Source organism: Triturus cristatus, chromosome 12, assembly GCF_964204655.1.
Source record: "Triturus cristatus chromosome 12, aTriCri1.1, whole genome shotgun sequence".
In the NCBI taxonomy this organism is placed as follows: domain Eukaryota; kingdom Metazoa; phylum Chordata; class Amphibia; order Caudata; family Salamandridae; genus Triturus; species Triturus cristatus.
In genome coordinates, this window is record NC_140595.1 from 860,847,931 (window position 1) to 860,862,404 (window position 14,474).

Here is a 14,474-nt window from a genome sequence, read left to right on the forward strand (position 1 = left end):
GTGTGACTGCTGTGGGTTAGGGATACCAGGAGCTCAAGTGTAACCACTGTGGGTAAGGAGTACAAGGAGCTCCAGTTTGACTGCGCTGGGTTAGGGGTACAAGGAGCTCCAGTGTGACACCTGTGGGTTAGGGGTACAAGGAGCTCTAGTGTGACTGCTGTGGGTTAGGGGTACAAGGAGCTCCAGTGTGACCGCTGAGGGTTAGGGGTACAAGGAGCTCAAGTGTGACCGCTGTGGGTTGGGGGTACAAGGAGCTCAAGAGTGACCGCTGTGGGTAAGGAGTACAAGGAGCTCCAATGACACCGCTGTGGGATAGGGGTACAAGGAGCTCCAGTGTGACTGCTGCGGGTTAGGGGTACAAGGAGCTTCAGTAAGAACATTGTGGGTTAGGGTTACGAGGAGCTCCAGTGTGACCGCTGAGGGTTAGGGGTACGAAGAGCTCTTGTGTGACTGCTGCAGGTTAGGGGATACTAGGAGATCTTGTGTGACTTCTGTGGGATAGGGATAGAAGGAGATCCAGTGTGACGGCGGTGGGTTAGGGATACAAGGAGCTCCAGTGTGATTGCTGCGGGTAAGGGGATACAAGGAGATCCAGTGTGACTGCTGCGGGTGAGGGGATACAATGAGATCCAGTGTGCACGCTGTGGGTTAGGGGTTCAAGGAGCCCCAGTGTGACTGCTGTGGGTTAGGAGTACAAGGAGCTCCAGTGTGACTGCTGTGGGTAAGGAGTACAAGGAGCTCCAGTGTGACTGCGGTGGGTTAGGGGTACAAGGAGCTCCAGTGTGACACCTTTGGGTTAGGGGTACAAGGAGCTCTAGTGTGACTGTTGTGGGTTAGGGGTACAAGGATCTCTAGTGTGACTGCTGTGGGTTAGGGGTACAAGAAGCTCCAGTGTGACCGCTGTGGGTTAGGGGTACAAGGAGCTCAAGTGTGACTGCTGTGGGTTAGGGGTACAAGGAGCTCCGGTGTGACTGCTGTGGGCTAGGGATACCAGGAGCTCAAGTGTGACCACTGTGGGTAAGGAGTACAAGGAGCTCCATGTGACACCTGTGGGTCAGGGGTACAAGGAGCTCTAGTGTGACTGCTGTGGGTTAGGGGGACAAGGAGCTCCAGTGTGACTGCTGTAGGTTAGGGGTACAAGAAGTGCCAGTGTGACCGCTGTGGGTTAGGGGTACAAGGAGCTTAAGTGTGACTGCTGTGGGTTAGGGGTGCAAGGAGTTCCGGTGTGACTGCTGTGGGTTAGGGATACCAGGAGCTCAAGTGTGACCACTGTGGGTAAGGAGTACAAGGAGCTCCAGTTTGACTGCGCTGGGTTAGGGGTACAAGGAGCTCCAGTGTGACACCTGTGGGTTAGGGGTACAAGGAGCTCTAGTGTGACTGCTGTGGGTTAGGGGTACAAGGAGCTCCAGTGTGACCGCTGTGGGTTAGGGGTACAAGGAGCTCAAGTGTGACCGCTGTGGGTTGGGGGTACAAGGAGCTCAAGAGTGACCGCTGTGGGTAAGGAGTACAAGGAGCTCCAATGTGACCGCTGTGGGATAGGGGTACAAGGAGCTCCAGTGTGACTGCTGCGGGTTAGGGGTACAAGGAGCTTCAGTAAGAACGTTGTGGGTTAGGGTTACGAGGAGCTCCAGTGTGACCACTGAGGGTTAGGGGTATGAAGAGCTCTTGTGTGACTGCTGCAGGTTAGGGGATACTAGGAGATCTTGTGTGACTTCTGTGGGATAGGGATAGAAGGAGATCCAGTGTGACGGCGGTGGGCTAGGGATACAAGGAGCTCCAGTGTGATTGCTGCATTAAGGGGATAGAAGGAGATCCAGTGTGACTGCTGCGGGTTATGAGATACAATGAGATCCAGTGTGCATGCTGTGGGTTAGGAGTTCAAGGAGCACCAGTGTGACTGCGGTGGGTTAGGGGTACAAGGAGCTCCAGTGTGACACCTGTGGGTAAGGGGCACAAGGAGCTCTAGTGTGACTGCTGTGGGTTAGGGGTACAAGGAGCTCCAGTGTGACACCTGTGGGTTAGGGGTACAAGGAGCTCTAGTGTGACACCTGTGGGTTAGGGGTACAAGGAGCTCTAGTGTGACTGCTGTGGGTTAGGGGTACAAGGAGCTCCAGTGTGACCGCTGTGGGTTAGGTGTACAAGGAGCTCAAGTGTGACCGCTGTGGGTTGGGGGTACAAGGAGCTCAAGTGTGACCGCTGTGTGTAAGGAGTACAAGAAGCTCCAGTGTGACTGTTGTGGGTAAGGAGTACAAGGAGCTCCAGTGTGACTGCGGTGGGTTAGGGGTACAAGGAGCTCTAGTGTGCCCACTGTAGGTTAGGGGTACAAGGAGCTCCAGTAGGACCGCTGTGGGTTAGGGGTACACGGAGCTCATGTGTGATTGCTGTGGGTTAGGGGTACAAGGAGCTCCGGTGTGACTGCTGCGGGTTAGAGGTACAAGGAGTTCAAGTGTGACTGCTGTGGGTTAGAGTACAAGGAGCTCCAATGTGACCGCTGTGGGATAGGGGTACAAGGAGCTCCAGTGTGACTGCTGCGGGTTAGGGGTACAAGGAGCTTCAGTAAGAACGCTGTGGGTTAGGGTTACGAGGAGCTCCAGTGTGACCGCTGAGGGTTAGGGGTACGAAGAGCTCTTGTGTGACTGCTGCGGGTTAGGGGATACCAGGAGATCTTGTGTGACTTCTGTGGGATAGGGATACAAGGAGATCCAGTGTGACCGCGGTGGGCTAGGGATACAAGGAGCTCCAGTGTGATTGCTGCGTTAAGGGGATACAAGGAGATCCAGTGTGACTGCTGCGGGTTATGGGATACAATGAGATCCAGTGTGCATGCTGTGGGTTGGGGGTTCAAGGAGCTCCAGTGTGACAGCTGTGGGTAAGGAGTACAAGGAGCTCCAGTGTGACTGTGGTGGGTTAGGGGTACAAGGAGCTCCAGTGTGACACCTGTGGGTTAGGGGTACAAGGAGCTCTAGTGTGACTGCTGTGGGTTAGGGGTACAAGGAGCTGCAGTGTGACCGCTGTGGGTTAGGGGTAGAAGAAGCTCCAGTGTGACCACTGTGGGTTAAGGGTACAAGGAGCTCAAGTGTGACTGCTGTGGGTTAGGGGTACAAGGAGCTCCGGTGTGACTGCTGTGGGTTAGGGATACCAGGAGCTCAAGTGTGGCCACTGTGGGTAAGGAGTACAAGGAGCTCCAGTGTGACTGTGGTGGGTTAGGGGTACAAGGAGCTCCAGTGTGACTGCGGTGGGTGAGGGGTACAAGGAGCTCTAGTGTGACTGTTGTGGGTTAGGGGTACAAGGATCTCTAGTGTGACTGCTGTGGGTTAGGAGTACAAGGAGCTCCAGTGTGACCGCTGTGGGTTAGGGGTACAAGGAGCTCCAGTGTGCCTGCTGCGGGTTAGGGGTACAAGGAGCTCCAGTGTGAACACTGTAGGTTAGGGGTACCTGGAGCTCCAGTGTTACCACTGTGGGTTAGGGGTATGAGGAGTTCTAGTGTGACTGCTGCAGGTTAAGGTATACAAGGGGATCTTGAGTGACTTCTGTGTGTTAGGGGATACAAGGAGATCCAGTATGACTGCGGTGGGTTAAGGATACAAGGAGCTCCAGTGTGATTGCTGCAGATAAGGGGATACAAGGAGCTCCAGTGTGACTGCTGCGGGTTAGGGGATACAGTGAGATCCAGTGTGACAGCTGTGGGTTAGGGATACAAGGAGATGCCCCTTGAAAAATGACCAGCCCTGGTGTGGTTCATGAACAGCAGGCTTCTGGACCCCTGGGTAGAGCCTCCACTCTCTGGGTCCAGAAACAAAGCCGAGCCTGGGCAGAGCTGTCAAGCCTCCTCCCCAGGATGAGCTGGGTCCACAAAGGGGAAGCTTCAAAGGCCTGCTGCCTTTCTAAGCTGTCCCTGCCTTTTGCTGCCCCCAGCAACTGGCTCCCACTAGTTCTGAGCCCCACTTTTGGTGGGAGGATCGGCAGGAAAACCGAGTTAGGAGGAGAGGTGTGCCCACCTGTGCCAACACCCCTCAGGTGGGGGAGGTGAGGTGAAGCACACATCTCAATCCCCTCCATCTTGGAGATCACCCAGCCTATTAGGAAGAGGCTCATCCTCCCTCACCCTGGAAGGTGGCATAATTGGGGGTGTACCCACCCCACGGAAGGGACCAATTTGTCCCGGCATGCACACCCCTGTAATGCCCCTAAAGTTTGTATTTAGGGGCGACCCGGAACCTTGCCTCCTTAGATTTGAGGAAGAAAGAAGGACCGAAGAGTTGTGCTGACCCAGGAAGAAGATAACACCAACTGCTTTGGCCTCAGCCCTACCGGCCTGTCCTGACTCCGACCTGACCACAGCAGAAACCCTGGCATGTCCAGAAGCCCCGAGAGCCTAGAGAACCTGCCCTGCACTCATCTTAAAGACTCTGTCTCTCATGAGCACCAGACTTGCTGAAGCAAATACCTCTAACCCAGAACCCAGATCCAGGCAGCTCTGTGGTTCTGCACCCCTCTGCACCTAATGCCCACGGCCTGAGTTCAAGTGGCCAGACACCATGAGGAGGTCTCCCCAGTGATCCTAACCAGGGATCTGGTGATCCCCGACCTCCCTCAAGCTTCAAGCCGACGCATGCAGCCTCAATGTGAAGAGTCCCCTTGACCATGACCGGAGCTGGTAAGAAGACCCAAAGCCAAAATACAACCCTGCACCTGATGCCTTACGGCCTTGGGTGGCCTAACCAACAGTGTCCAGGCATCCCCCAAGAACCTAACTTATCTCTCCAGCCAGTGGTCGGCTTCAGGATACCTCCCTGACTGAGCCTGCAGCATCTTTTCCAAACCGGAGATATTCATTGAAATCCACAGGGTCACTGATGTCTCCTTGGCACTATGCATCTGGACACCCCTGTGCCACTCAGGGTGTAACTCCTGTGCTGATTGTTGGCCCCTGCAGTGCTGATCCTAACCAGAGGAGATTTGCTCCCACAGCCAAGTGGCCTGCTCACAAGCAGCCCCTGACCGAAGGCCTTCTTAGCCCCATTTTCTAACATTGGGCCCCTGGTCGCCCTAGTGCAGTTGGTGGTGCAATCTGAGTGCCCAACTGGACCTTGGGGAATCTTGGTCCTAACCCCCAAAAGCCATAGTCGTAAGTCGTTTACTTACCTGTAAACTGTTATCACTCTTTTTCCATAAGAACCAATGTTTAGAGTTTTGTTTCTGAAAAATTTCTGTGTTGACCTATTGTTTTGTATGAACAAAAAGTAACTATGCTTTACCTGAAGAATTGTCATACTTACCTCTAAGTGACAACATCCAGTGTATGATATCTCAGCATGTCAGCTGAAGAACTTAGAGTAACTGAAAAGTAATCTTACTTTATTTTGAACTGTTTTAAAAGTAATACAAACCTGTAATCGACTCCAATATACGCCACAATTGACTTTCCGTGTTCAGCCTCGCATTTGAAAGTTTTCTTAGTTGCCTATGCCAAGTCCTGCTTGATTCTACAAAAAAAAAAATTATACCTTTTTATACTTACCTAATTGGTCTGGATTAATTCTCTCAGTGTGTGCCATAATCCTTGAATGAAAACAATAAATGCTTACCACACCCTCCTGATAAGCCTAACTGCTCGCTCACACGAACACAAAGAGCTGTTAGCACTTGTCTAATTTAGCCTCTGCTATACCTCTGGGGACTCCATGGGCTCTGTTCACACTATACCTTACTTTGGTATAGTATATACAGAGCCAGCTTCCTACAACCATGCATTTCCCTGGATGTGTATTCCTGTAGGCTAATGTATTGACCTGCTGTGCATTCACTTGGTCCATGCATTGGCCTGGCTGTGTATTCACTCAGCCTATGCATTGCCCTGGCTGTGCATTCACTCAGCCCATGCATTGCCCTGCTGTGCTTTCACTCAGTCCATGCATTGGCCTGGCTGTGTATTCACTCAGTCCATGCTTTGCCCTGGCTGTGTATTCACTCAGCCCTTTCATTGCCCTGGCTGTGTATTTCTTCAGTCCATATATTGCCCCGGCTGTGCATTCACTCACCTTGCTTATTGCGCCAGCTGTACCTCTGAGCAAACCGGGTATTGACTTCTATAATAACTGTGGGTGGAAGTACCCCTGCCTGCTCAGCACCATGAAACTGGGCAGTTTATGTGGTAGAAGCTCTCCCGTACTGCACCTTAGATTTGGGCAGTTTATGTGCTAAAGATCGTCTGCTATGCATCTTAGAATTGGGCAGTTTATCTGGTAGAAGCTCTCTTGCTCTGCACCTTCGAATTGGGCAGTTTATCTGGTAGAAGCTCTCTTGCTCTGCACCTTAGAACTGGCCAGTTTATGTGCTAGAAGCTCGTCTGCTCTGCACCTTAGAATAGGGCAGTTTATCTGGTAGAAGCTCGTCTGCTCTGCACCTTAGAATTGGGCAGTTTATCTGGTAGGAGTTCTCCTGCTCTGCACCCTAGAATTGGGCAGTTTATGTGGTAGTAGCTCTCCCACTTTGCACCTTAGAATTGGGCAGTTTATATGGTGGAAGCTCTCCTGCTCTGCACCTTAGAGTTGGGCAGTTTATCTGGTAGGAGTTCTCCCACTCAGCACCTTAGAATTGGGCTGTTTATGTGGTGGAAGCTCTCCTGCTCTGCACCTTAGAATTGGGCAGTTTATCTGGTAGGAGTTCTCCCACTCAGCACCTTAGAATTGGGCAGTTTATGTGCTAGAAGCTCTCCCGCAGTGCATCCTAGAATTGGGCAGTTTATGTGCTAGAAGCTCTCCTGCTCTGTACCTTAGAATTGGGCAGTTTATCTGGTAGGAGTTTGCCTGCTCTGCACCTTAGAATTGATCAGTTTATCTGGTAGAAGCTTTCCCGCTCTGCACCTTAGAATTAGGCAGTTTATCTGGTAGAAGCTCTCCTGCTCTGCACCTTAGAATTGGGCAGTCTATCTGGTAGAAGCTCTCCTGCTCTGCACCTTAGAATTAGGCAGTTTATCTGGTAGAAGCTCTCCCACTCTGCACCTTAGAATTAGGCAGTTCATCTGGCAGAAGCCCTCACGCTCTGCACCTTAGAATTGGGCAATGTATCTGGTAGAAGCTCTCCCGCTCTGCACCTTAGAATTGGGCAGTTTATCTGGTAGAAGGTATCCCCTTCTGCACCTTAGAATTGGGCAGTTTATCTGGTAGAAGCTCTCCCGCTCTGCACCTTAGAAGTGGGCAGTTTATCTGGTAGAAGCTCTCCCACTCTGCACCTTAGAATTGAACAGTTATTGTGGTAGAAGCTCTCCCACTGTGCACCCCTGGCTTGGGTAGCCTTGTCAGCTCTTTTGTGCACCCTTGCCCCCCCCCCCCCCCGCCCCAACTGAGCATTTGGGCATTTTCTGTGTACTGCCCATGTGTTTATAACTGATTGAGCAGACTGTCCCATTCTAGGTAATCACTGTTTAATGTAAGACTGCCCCCTCACACAACTCAGGCTATGAGGACTGTGTGACGGGGGGACACCCCAGTGGGCAGTGACTGACTCTGCCCAGCCCACCGGCCTCATGTTCACCTTCCCGTTGGAGGGCAGCCCTCCTCCGTAGTCAGTGGGTTTTAGGATAAAATATGCTTTAAATGTGCTGCATCTGAGGTTTGACAGCTGAGTTCAAGAACTTCCAAACTGCCCTCAGGGGAGGGTTCCCTCCGCGAACCTGGGGACCCCCCAGCAGGAGGCCACGACCAGCAGCAGCTCCTTGTTGTAACCAGCTGTGGTCGGTACTTAGCTCCGCCCCCACTCTATGTAAGCAGCTCCTGGCAGAAGACTTCAGCAGAGCGCTCAGAAGTCTGACTTCAAGCAGCAGCTTGGCATCTCCTGTTGGCTTTACCCCACACAGGGCAGGGCATCTGTTACCCCCTTGTGTACCTCATTTTTACCCTCCCACAGTGAGGATGCTCTTCAACGAGGTGAAGAAGTTTTTGCTGACCCTGGAGGCTGAGGTGGAGTCCATCACCGCCCAGGGCCTGCCTGGGTCCACTGGTGTGAGTTGCACTGCACCAGATCCAACGCGGCCTACAACCAGAACCACAGTGACGAGGTGTTGTATCTGGACCCCCAGCAGGGCCCCTCGCACTGTAGCGGCAGCACCCCTCATACACTTGGGTGACGGCTCCTACTACCCCCAGCAGGGCTCCTCACACTGTAGTAGTGTCCCTCACACACTCGGGTTACGGCTCCTACTACCCCCAGCAGGGCTCCTCACACTGTAGTAGTGTCCCTCACACACTCGGGTTACGGCTCCTACTACCCATGGCAGGGCTCCTCACACTGTAGTGGTGTCCCTCACACACTCTGGTTACAGCTCCTACTACCTCCAGCAGCGCTCCTCACACTGTAGTAGTGTCCCTCACACACTCGGGTTATGGCTCCTACTTCCCATGGCAGGGCTCTTCAAAGACTTGTAGTAGTGTCCCTCACACACTCAGGTTACGGCTCCTACTACCCCCAGCAGGACTCCTCACACTGTAGTAGTGTCCCTCACACACTCGGGTTACAGCTCCTACTACCTCCAGCAGCGCTCCTCACACTGTAGTAGTGTCCCTCACACACTCTGGTTACGGCTCCTACTACCGACAGCAGGGCTCCTCACACTGTAGTAGTGTCCCTCACACACTCGGGTTACGGCTCCTACTACCTCCAGCAGCGCTCCTCACACTGTAGTAGTGTCCCTCACACACTCTGGTTACGGCTCCTACTACCGACAGCAGGGCTCCTCACACTGTAGTAGTGTCCCCCCCACACTCGGGTTATGGCTCCTACTACCCATGGCAGGGCTCCTCACACTGTAGTAGTGTCCCTCCCACACTCAGGTTACGGCTCCTACTACCCATGTCAGGGCTCCTCACACTGTAGTAGTGTCCCTCACACACTCGGGTTACAGCTCCTACTACCCATGGCAGGGCTTCTCACACTGTAGTATTGTCCCTCACAAACTCGGGTTACGGCTCCTGCAACTCATGGCAGGGCTCCTCACACTGTAGTAGTGTCCCTCACACACTCGGGTTATGGCTCCTACTACAGACAGCAGAGCTCCTCACACTGTAGTAGTGTCCCTCACACACTCGGGTTATGGCTCCTACTACCCATGGCAGGGCTCCTCACACTGTAGTAGTGTCCCTCCCACACTCGGGTTACGGCTCCTACTGCCGACAGCAAGGCTCCTCATACTGTAGTAGTGTCCCTCACACACTTGGGTTATGGCTCCTACTACCCATGGCAGGGCTCCTCACACTGTAGTAGTGTCCCTCACACACTCGTGTTACGGCTCCTACTACCAATGGCAGGGCTCCTCACACTGTAGTAGTGTCCCTCACACACTTGGGTTACGGCTCCTACTACCCATGGCAGGGCTCCTCACACTGTAGTAGTGTCCCTCACACACTCTGGTTCCGGCTCCTACTACCCCCAGCAGGGCTCCTCAAACTGTAGTAGTGTCCCTCACACACTCGGGTTACAGCTCCTACTACCTCCAGCAGCGCTCCTCACACTGTAGTAGTGTCCCTCACACACTCGGGTTATGGCTCCTAGTACACATGGCAGGGCTGCTCACACTGTATAGTGTCTCTCACACACTCGGGTTACAGCTCCTACTACCCATGGCAGGGCTCCTCAGACTGTAGTAGTGTCCCTCACACACTCGGGTTACAGCTCCTACTACCCATGGCAGGGCTCCTCACACTGTAGTAGTGTCCCTCACACACTCTGGTTACGGCCCCTACAACCCCCGGCAGGGCTCCTCACACTGTAGTAGTGTCCCTCACACACTCGGGTTACGGCTCCTACTACCGACAGCAGGGCTCCTGTTAGAACTGGGGTCACCAATTCCGACACGGTAGCTTGGTGCGAGGTAGGAAGGCACCCAAAGGCTCTGTGTAAAGCATTTGTGCAGCACTCACTCTCACAGATTCAGCCTTGCGCACACAATGAAGGACACGACACCAGGTGGTTTGATGAAGACAAAAATCTTCATCTACTTCAAAAGGGGGGAAAATCAATTCATTTCAGGGATAGGAGGGCAGATGCAAGGCAACCATAAATTCATTCACGTCATGGGATCAAGGCTCTTCAATGTAACAATCAGTGTACTCAAGGATAGGGAAAGTAATTAAAAGTAGCAATCAGTTCATTTAAGGGACTAAACCAATAGTCGCAGGGCAGCAATTGATTCTTTCCTGCAAATAGAACCATGCAGTTCAGCGCAACAGTTAATTCATACCTGTGAACAAAGTAGTGTATTTCATTACCACAATTAATTCAGTCCAGTAAGGCAAACATTACATAAATCAGCGCATTTCAGGGCAACAACTGATTCAGTGCGGCATAAAACAGGTATCAGTTCACTTGAATATTCACTGCCGGCCCTCACAGGGCAATATTCACTCCATCAGGTCAAAACAGTGGTAGACCCCCTTCAGGTGGTAAGCCCAATACGCCCCCAGGACCCCGGGCAATTCACTCAAAGGCCTAGAGCTGGTATTGGCAATGTCGCAGCTCCCTGAGTCAAGCAACCATAGTGCGCAACCCTTCCATCCCCTCCCCTGGTGGAGACACAGTGAGGCACAGCTGGCAATTCGGGGGCCCCTCTCCCCGAGAGGGGGCGGTATTTCTTTTTTTTTTTTTTTTTTGGAAAACCTTTATTGACATTGCAAATAAAGACAAGTATGGGCCTACAACCCTCGGGGCCGGCCGCTAAGCAATGAAAACAACAGCAAACAGATTTTAATCGCATGTAGCACCTCGGGAAGCAGATTTTCCATGCTAGTATTCTCTTGTCCACCGAATAGCCCAAGAGGGGAACCAGGATATAAAAGGTTTTCATTTTACAATAAGGGATAGAAGGATCAGGTGCCAATCAAGTTCTCAGCAGCGAAAAAGGCAGGCAGAATAATGAACGTCAACAATAAATGGCAAGCTATAAAGTCACTGGCGCAGAAACAGAAGGTTCAGGATGTGGAGGAATATCACGAGCCGTGTGCGCCTGCAGTCTCCTGCCCTAGGACCCAGAAAACCCCACTGAAATGAGGCACAAATGAAAAAACAATGATTGGCCACGAAGGACACCTACCGCACTGACCCCAGAAAAAGACAAAGAAGAGTAAGAAAAGAAAAAGGAGGCCATAGAAACAAAGTAAAGGACTAAAGAAGCCCCTCCCCCACCCCCCCACCCTGCACCTCTGCAGATGACCACGGCCCCCCCCCCGCAGCGTGCCTGTCGCCCTAGAACCAGACCCGAAATATAGAAGAAACAAAGAAAAAGGGGAAAGAGAGGAAACCCCCCCTAACAGAAAAGGGGGAGAGAGAAATAATAAACTGGAGGAGGGCCTTCAACCATGCCCCCGGCTTCTCCCTCCCGCACAATATATTCCTCCCCAGCGCAAACAGTAAACAGCAAAAATTCGGCCACATCTAAGAGAAATGGGGAGCATTATGCACTGGCTACACTATTAGGTACGTCGTGAAAGCACACAACCCCCCAGCCCGCCCGCCTATTAATTGACCACCTCGGAAGGATCAACCTTATCCTTGGCCACTCTTTGCGAATCCTCCAGTGCATACCCATCGACCCACCATCATGTCCAAAGTTACCAGGAAGAGGAGCGTCCAGAGAAGACTAGGAAGGGACACACACATGTGGGGAGGACGTTTCGAAACATCAGCACAGTCATCGTCATGGAAGATCACCTTTCCCAGTACTGCCCCAGGGCCCGCGCCGCACACAAGGTCCAGGAAGGAGAAATCGGCCAGAGCAGGCGATCGTTGCGTGAAGACTGCCTGGGTCGCCGGAGGCCGCGCATGGGACAAAGTCACCACCGTCTGCTCAAGTCCAAAACCTCCAAAACAGACCGACCCCACAGCCAGCCGACCACACGCTGCCACAGTGTCCAAAGTTTCCATCCGTCCCTTATCCACAGAGGCGGTCACGGTACTTTCCTCCTGTGGAAGGTGAGACAGAGCCTTATGTACCTGGGGACAGGCAGACCGCAACTTTTCCGACACTGACGCAATACCATCCAGCTTCCTCCCCAATACCAGGGCGCCGTGGACCAGGGTGGAATGAAGGGCTCCGAGAGCATCTAGAAGGTCACCGTACCCCAGCACGGTCCCCCGCGCTCGCTCCGCCACGCTCCTTTGCGCCACACACTCCCAATCTTGCTGTGACCCAGTGTACAGGATGACAGAGTCCATCCCATCAAGATGGCCGCAGGGCAGGGCCATCCCAGATGGGGACCGGGTCTCAGGCACGGGCGCAGCAAGTTCCATATCCCTGCAAACAAAGGTCCGGAGGCAGGCCAAATGTGTATACAGTGTGCGGCCACAGGCAACAGTCGTTCTCCCCCTGGGCCAGTGTCCGCGAAAACCGGGAGCAGCCCGTGCAAATCGGGACGAGCCACAGGCCGCGTCCGATCAGTTCACTGGCGAGGGCCCAGGCGATCGCCGATAAACCCCTGGAATCGTCACCCCGGGTATGCACCCGTCACGCTACTCTCGGTGATAGGAGCGACCACTGCGAGATTCAGGCCAATATTCGCGCCGCTTCGGCAGTCCGACTCCACCCGGTCACCAATGGCCGCTGTTGTTGAACTGCCACCCGGCCATGTTGTCCACCCGAGGTCCCGGCCCCAGGGCTGCACAGGCCGCCAACTTCAAATAAGCATTTCTCGGGCGGTACCGCCGCTGGAAGCTTCAGGATCACACGATCGGTTGCCGCTCTCGATCACCCACACGGGCATGTAGCGCAGGCTGAGGATCACATGCAGGATATCTGTGCGGGATGTGGAGGTTCACGGAGCCGGGAGCCTACGCTGCCGTCCCGGTCGCCATCTTGGCTCCTCCTGGCGGTATTTCTTAAGGGCACTGGGGGACCCCAACCTTTCGCCTACTTGAAGGGCCCAGTCAGAGGGGAGGGCGGTCGCGGGGCTGCCGCGCTGTACACGCGATGCTCCTGGGCAGCCCCGCCGCCCCTCCGAGTTCGTTGCAGCACTGGGGGAGGTTACCTGGCGGCTTCGCCGCACGTGAGACTCCGTCCTCGGCGGTGGTGCGGTCGGGGGCTCTCGCTTCCCTCGGAGCCCCCGTGCCGATGATCTCAGTAGGTCCCCGGGCCTCTCCTCGGCCCAGGAACACGTGGGGTACCGCGTTCTGGGGGCGGGGCTGCGGGAGCCAATCCGCAGGCAGCTCTCTGGGGGTGCGGTTCCCAGGGCCAATGGGACCGCGCCTCCCTCGGGGAGCCGTCGACGTCACGTTCTGGCCTGGCACGGCCTCCCGGGTTACAGCGGCGGCCCTCCCAGGCTTCAGGGCCGCGGAGAAGGGCTCGAGCAAGGCGGCGCTGGAGCAGCGGGCGCCGGTAGACGGGTCCCGGGCCGCAGCGGTGATGGCGGTGCAGAAGTAAGCTTCACTCAGCAGGGCAGGGTTCCCGGGCACCTAGCGTTTCCTTCCCCCTCAGCACGTGGTCACTGGGCCCCTATTGATTCATTCCACTGAAGGGACCCGGGCATGGCAGCGCGTGCGTGCCCAGCTCCTCAGAGGCATGGCGCGTGGTCGACACAGCGTGTGGGGGGGGTCACACCGCTTGGTCGGTGCAGCGCTCAGGAATGGAACCGAGAGGGAGCACTGGAGGGTGACACAGCGCGCAGTAGCAGGCAGTTTCTGTCTTGAGGGAGCACAGTCCTGGAGACGCAGCGCTTGGATGGCACAGCGCTTACCTTGGAGGGCTTCCAGCACTTCCTAGACTCGGTGCCGGCAGAGATTGACAGGCAGTGGTTGTAGAAGGTAGTTACACCGGGGGGTGGAATTGGCTGGCACAAGAGGCAGGGTGGTCCCTGCAGCACACTGGAGTTGGTCCCCTGGGCTCCCCCCCTCGCTGGGCAAGATCAGTAGGCCGGCGGAGTCCCTCATCTAACTTGGGTACATCAGGGCCCAGACTCAGTCAGTCCCAGTAGTGTAGGTTTCTCCTCTAGGCCCAACCGCCTACGCTCCGGCAGAGGTTTCCCCAGGTCCAGTGGTGCCCCAACTGACTAGTCAGGTTTCCCTCCTTTCCTCTCATACCCCCAGGTCAGGTGACCCTCCTGCAAAGGCGGCAAAGCATAATCCCTCCCAGGGCTGGATGGTTCCAGGAGCTTCCACATAATAGTCTATGGGACAAAGAGGCAGGATGGAAAAAGTTACTGTATCCAAATGTCCCAGCCGGCTCCTGACTACTAGTATGTGTATGCAATGGCCACTCCGCAGTAGCAGGGGCCTGTGGCAGCCATGTTGTTAGGAGAGAGCACCTGCACGTCAGCACTGGTTAGCAGTGGCAAGGTGCCCAGAGACCTAGGGCCAACAAAAAGATGGCGGAAAAATTAGGCAACAAGGGCAAAAAAACCGGGGTAGACCACCCTAGGACTGACAGGTCTAACATGCGTCCCCCCCAGCCGAAAGTGGGGAGAGCTACCCAGCCTCTAGGGAGTTCTCTT